Raw genomic sequence first — 6,706 nt, forward strand, 5'->3', positions numbered from 1 at the left:
TTAGGCTTATATGCATGCATACAAGTCCTTTGGTTGATCTCTCCCCCTTACCTCCACCCTCCCCTACCTTCCCTCTGAGGTTTGACGGTCTGATCAATGCTTCTGTGTCTCTGGATCTGTTTTTGTTCATCAGTTTATATTGTTCATTATATTCCATAAATGAGTGAGATCATGTGGTATTTATCTTTCTCTGACTGGCTTATTTCGCTTAGCATAATGCTCTCCAGTTCCATCCATGCTGTTGCAAATGGTAAGAATTCCTTCTTTTTATCACTATGTAGTATTCCATTGTGTAGATGTACCACAGTTCTTTAATCCACTCATCTGCAGATGGGCACTTAGGCTGTTTGCCGCTATGAACATAGGGGTGCATATGTCCTTTCTGATTGGTGTTTCTAGTTTCTTGGGATATATTCCTAGAAGTGGGATCACTGTTAGCTGCAGGTTTGATCCCCAGCGGGTTTGAATCTCTGGCTCTGGTTGGGGCATGTGTGGGAGGCAGCCAATCGATGTGTCTCTGTCACATCTATGTTTCTCTCTTTCCCTCCCTTCTTATATCTCTCCTCCCTCCCTCTCTCTCTAAAAAATCAATGGAAAAATATCCTCAGGTGAGGATTAACAAAAAGAAGAAGAAGCAGTAGTAGTTCAGGGTGTCCCAAAGAGAGAGCAATGGCTTTGTTTCCAGGTTTCCTGGCAGACCCTGCTGCAGGGTCAGGTTATTGCTGACATTTCACCTCCATAAGTTCTTGAATAAATTGAGACTTATATTGGTGATAAGTATGAGGTGAACTGGAAAAACCTTTTTAAAAAATATATATATGTATTTTTTTTTATTGATTTCAGAGAGGAAGAGAGATAGAAACATCACTGATGAGAATCATCGAGCTGCTGCCTCCTGCACGCCCCTCACTGGGGACCAAGTCCACAACCTGGTCATGTGCCCTGACCAGGAATCGAACCGTGACCTCCAGGTTCAACCACTGAGCCACGCCAGCCGGGCTGGAAAAACCTTTAAAAATAACCTTTAAAACAGAAGTGATAGTCATGACCCTTTGGCAATACTTACTATCTTAACAAGTACCAAAAATTTACCATTTGGCCACCCCTCCTAACTTTTGGCCAACCTTGTGATTTCTTTCTTTTTTTGTTTGTTTGTTAATCCTCACCCAAGGATATTTTCCCATTAATTTTTAGGGAGAGTGGGAGAGAGAGGGAAAGACAGAGAAACATCGATGTGAGAGAAACACACCAGTTGGTTGCCTCCTGCACAAGCCCTGACCAGGGCCTGGGCTGGGGAGGAGCCTGCAATCGAGGTACATGCCCTTGACCAGAATCGAACTCGGGACCCTTTGGTCCGCAAGCCAGTGCTCTACCCACTGAGCCAAATCAGCTAGGTCAACCTTGTTATTTCTCACTCCCTATTCTCCCATTAAAGCTGTTACCATGCATCACCTAAAGTTATAAACCTGGAGCTGCCAAGAAAAATCTTTTTAGCAAGTTTTGCTTTTAAGTCACTGAGTATATCCAATATTCAGGTATCAACTAAGAACATGTTATACCTCTCGAGTAGATTAATTCACTTCATAAGAACATGTCAACATAGAAAACATTAGGTAACATGAAAAAAGACCACTGAACATCTCTACCTAGGATTCTAATATGTCAGAGTAGTTATGCAAACCAAAAGTAGAAATATTTTCATTGAACTGATTTGAAAAAGCCTTATACCAAAACTGTATTACCAATGTTTACTGAAAATAGGTATGTGTTCCACTACAAAATTAACTTAATAAAAAAAAATACTCCACTTCCTCTCAGAGAGTTATGTTGTGCTGACATCCTGTAGATAGTATTATAAAAGGATTTCATTTTTGCCCAGCTGGTGTGGCTCAGTGGTTGAGCATCGACCTATGAACCAGGAGGTCACAGTTCAATTCCCAGTCAGGGCACATGTCCAGGTTGTGGGCTCGATCCCCAGTGGGGGGTGTGCAGGAGGCAGCTGATTAATGGTTTTTTCTCATCATTGATGTTTCTCTTTCTCTCTTCATCTTCCTTCCTCTCTGAAATCAATAAAAATGTGCTTTAATAAAAAGGATTTCACTTTTGCAATAGGCTGGGCTCACAGTGAAGTATGTTAGTACAGAGATCATGGGTTTATACTATTACTATAAGAATGTCATTAGTGAAATGTATATAGCAGCGGTTCTCAACCTGTGGGTCGCGACCCCTTTGGGGGCCGAACGACCCTTTCACAGGGGTCGCCTAAGACCATCGGAAAACACATATATAATTACATATTGTTTTTGTGATTAATCACTATGCTTTAATTATGTTCAATTTGTAACAATGAAATTGGGGGTCACCAGAACATGAGGAACTGTATTAAAGGGTTGCGGCATTAGGAAGGTTGAGAACCACTGGTATATAGGGCATGTAAAAAACTATCATTAAAGCCATTAAGGGCAATAGCCCAAACTGGCAGGTGCTAGAGAAGGTGCTGCTAGGAATTAAAACCACAATGAAATGAATTAATTCACATAAAACTGTGTTGCTGAAACTACTGGACCAAAGGAGAATGGACTTTTGCCCCCGTTGGCTACTTTCGCCCACTCTTGGAAACGGAGGCAGGCCCTGGCAGTCTTCCACACAGTGTTGTCAGGAGTAGTCTGAGCAGGAAGTTCTGATTGAAGAAGGGCTGTCTGTTTCCATCAAGCCTCACAGCTCCACTGGTCACAACAAGAACCATACTCTGGGCCGGGGTAGCTTGCTCATGACCTGGTTGGCAATCTAACATATTAACCTGGAATTCAGTGGAAGGTCACACCTCAAAAAGATCAGTTAAGGCTTCCAACCCTGTAACAACACTTCCATTCCTATCACAGTGGCCCTGTCCAGATACAGCCGGGTCAGTGCCGTCTACTTCTGTCCAGTGTCTCATAGTAAATATTGGCAAATTCCTCAGCAGCTCTAATGCCTCGTCTGCGTAAGTTTTAGAATCCACAGCCATGGCCATCGGGAAGCCCAATGGAGGAGGTGGTGGTGTCATTACTTCGTCATGTGTCCGGCTCCCTCTGCTTGGGAGGCTGGCTTGTGGCTCCTCAGAATAAAGGTCATGGGCACTCCTTCCTCGATACCCTGCTGTCTCCCCGATTCCAGGCTTTTCCAAATCTTCTCATACTTTTAACCTTTTTTTTTTAACACCCCACGGCTATCATTCTTTTTGCCTAGTTCTAACCGCTGCCTTTCTCCGAGTACCTTCTCTGCTCCGAACTCGGCTCTTCTAAGAGTTTTAATAATTGGCGAGGTTGCCCAGCCGGGTGTGGCTCAGCGGTTGAGCGTCGAGGTCACCGGTTCGATTCCCGGTCAGGGCATATGCCTGGTTGTGGGCTCGATCCCCAGTAGGGGGTGTGCAGGAGGCAGCCAATCAATGATACTCTCTCATCATTGATGTTTCTATCTCTCTCTCCCTCTCCCTTCCTCTCTGAAATCAATAAAAATACATTAAAAAAAATAATTGGCGAGGCAAGTCTCTTCCATTGTTTTTTTGCTTTCTTTTTTGGGGTTGGGGAGCAGAGGGACTAGAGAGAGGCAGGGCTCTTTTCTGATGTTTGTTCTTCCAGATGAACTTTAAAAATCTTTTTTGTTAAGATGAAAGCAGAGAGAGAGAAAACGAGCGTTGTTCCCACCGGAATGGCATCCCTGTTAGTCTTCCAGGAATATGGAAGCCCCGCGCCTGCCACTGCTCAAAGGCTCTTTTAGGCACCCACTGGCCTTGTGATCCTGTGAGTACATAGCAGAAAAAGACAAAGGCAGCATTGGCCTGAGCTTAGGACTTTCCCTGTGCAGAATATTGTTGTGGTTTCCCCTTGGAAAATAAATGCAAATACATATTTGTAATTGAGTTTATTGGGGTGACATTGGTTTGCAAACCATTCAGGTTTCAAGTGTACAACTCAGTAAAACATCATCTGCACACTGCATCATGCACCCATCGCCCAAAGCAAAGTCTAAATCACATTATATTCATAGAGTTTGGTGATTATATTTTGGTTTAAAATGTAAAATGGATCAGAGATAAATTTGTATTGGTTAACATGCTGCAAAAAACACCCTGTTTATGCCTCTTTGGGTATGTAGGTAAGTTTTTGTTCGTTTGTTGTTGTTTTTGTTTGTTTGTTTGTTTTTTTAAATATATTTCTTTATTGATTTTAGAGAGGAAGGGAGAGGGAGAGAGAGATAGAAACATCAATGATGAGAGAGAATCATTGATTGGCTGCCTCCTGCACACCCACTACGGGGGATCGAGCCCGCAACCCAGGCATGTGCCCTTGGCCGGAATCGAACCTGGGACCTATCGGTCCGCAGGCTGACGCTCTATCCACTGAGCCACACCGGCTGGGGCTCGTTTGTTTTTTTTGTTTGTTTGTTTTTAAGAGATACCAAGAGGTAGAGTTGCTGGATAGGAGGGCGTGCACATTTAACATTCCACTAGCTACTGCCAAATTGCCCAGCCCTCCATGAGGCTGTCCTCCCAGGTGCTCAGCAGTCTCCCTCACCTTGTCAATTGGCCCCTGCATGGTTCTCAGGCAGCATAAATGAGGTTGGTTCATGGTACAGCTGTTTGAGAGAGCTATTTAAGGGAGTGGACAGCCAGCTTGGAGTTGGCACAATACTCCTGTATCCCACCCCCCCATCCCCTCCCTGCCCCATTCAGCCATCTCAAGGCATCATACAAAGTAAGGATTTCCCTTACTTTGGATTTCCCTTCTGGTTCTTTTTCCTGTTTGCGGAACCCTCCCAACTCTAATGCTTTTCAGCAGTACTCAGTGTGCAAGAAATTCTTCCTAAAAAAAAAACAACAACAACAACAACAAGAAAGAAATTCTTCCTTGGCATCATCTTCTCTTACACACACACACACACGCACACACACACACACACACACACACACACACACACTCACACACACACACTGCTTTAGAAGTGCTTGCTGTGTGGCAGTGCCCTGGAAATGCTGAGCTAGATTCTATCCCTGGCTTTGTCCCTTTTTTCAAAATCTATATTTAATCAGTTTGGTCCTAAAGGGAATTAGCTTAGTCAGGGCTCCAGTGTGTGCCAAAGGCTTGGGATTGCACCAGAGGTTCTGAACCTGGAGCCCAAGAGTGGACTTCAGGGAGTGTGTGAACCTCCTCAGCCGCCTACAGCAGCGTGTGGGTTTATGGGTGCTGCTTTTAACGGGGTCTCAGAGCAGAGATGTGTGACCGCTGTTCACCTCCACCCCAAATAGGTTAAGAACCACTGCCACAGGCACAGAGTAAGTAGCTACTTCAAAAGCAGGCAAAGTAAAGAAATGGCATTCTAGAATCTAGGGAGGGGATCTTAACAAGAGATGCTCGGGGAAACTGTATGCAAACTTTTGTGTGAATACACCTGAGACGAGGACACAGAGATGGCATTAGATCGCCAAAGAGCTCAGAGCTTCCAGATTTAAGAATCATAGGTATGAAGGCTTAATGATGTTAAGGTATTAATGTCATCTGAGAGGGAATATTTGTAATAGTAATTATTTTCAAAATGTAAATGCATTTAGTTTGTAGCAGAAAATCTGGAAAAGTCTTCTGGAAATCTTATAAAATTCATCTACAATTCCAACACCCAGAGATAATAACTGTTTGGGTGCTTTTTTTTTAGTTTTTTTTTTTTTTAGAATGTCTGGTATCTGTCTATCTCATTCTCTCTCCATATATACATGTGTAGTATATGCAAACCTAGAATCATACTGATTTTTAACATGATTTTTGTCTACATATTATTTTATGAGCACCATCTCTTATTGTTGTTTCCTAAAACTTTTTTTTACTGTTTTATGTGATTTCAACCAAATCTTATGTAGAAGTCTAAAATATAAAATAGATGAAAGATGAAAAGTTCTAGCTAGAGTACAGGGAGAGAAGAAACACAATTTGAAAGCCACTGCTTTCAAAACATGAGGTTTTTTTGTTGTTTGGTTTTGCTGCAAAAAGCTTTATTGCTTCATTTGGTTCAATGCATGGGAGAGGGCTTCAGGGTGGTTAAAAGAATGGCTAGTAGTTTCGGGAAGAGGCTCAGGTAAAAGCCAGGCACCTGGGGATGCAGAGGGGCCTCTGAAAGGCCTCTGGGCTCCAAAGGCTCTTAGTCGTGCTTGCAGGTGAGCCTTTCTAAGAGATACTCGCCCAGCCTGGGGGGGCGGCCAGCCTGTGGATGTTAGTCAGGTGGTGGCCCATCTTCTTGATGAATTTCACCTCCTCATCCAGGAAGTGGTTCTCCCGGAAGTCACAGAGCTGAGAGTCTGTGCGGGTAGAACCCAGGGCCTGCAGCTCCAAAAGGGTCTGGTTCAGGTGCCTCTCCAAGGCCAGGGCGGCTTGCATGACGTCCTGAGTTTTGCCCCACTGACCTTGGGGAGGCTTCAGCACGTCCTGGAAGAGAATGCGGCCACCGTGCTTGTTTTGCCCCTTTAAGAGATGCTCAGTGCCCTCGAGCTTCTTCTCTGCCAACTCGCCAACTCGCAGAAGTGGCCCACACCCTCGAGCACCACATCGTGGTGGTGGAAATAGAAGCCCAGAGAGAGGTAGGTGTATGGGGCCCGCAGATGCAGGTTGGCCAGGTGGTTGATGCAGCCTCCACCCTGGTGGAATAATTCTGACCAATTGGGAGCTCATGGTTGTTC

At 44.3% G+C, this 6,706-nt stretch overlaps 1 protein-coding gene and 1 pseudogene across 1 annotated transcript in view; one reads left to right on the top strand and one right to left on the bottom strand.

Annotated features, from left to right (window-relative positions):
* The window catches only part of GALNT16 (polypeptide N-acetylgalactosaminyltransferase 16), an 86,883-nt gene that overhangs the window by 33,775 nt on the left and 46,402 nt on the right, over positions 1-6,706 (top strand). The window lies entirely within an intron of this gene.
* Positions 2,529-3,013, bottom strand: LOC106728104 (annotated as a pseudogene).

This window comes from Myotis brandtii, unplaced genomic scaffold (genome assembly GCF_000412655.1).
Source record: "Myotis brandtii unplaced genomic scaffold, ASM41265v1 scaffold536, whole genome shotgun sequence".
In the NCBI taxonomy this organism is placed as follows: domain Eukaryota; kingdom Metazoa; phylum Chordata; class Mammalia; order Chiroptera; family Vespertilionidae; genus Myotis; species Myotis brandtii.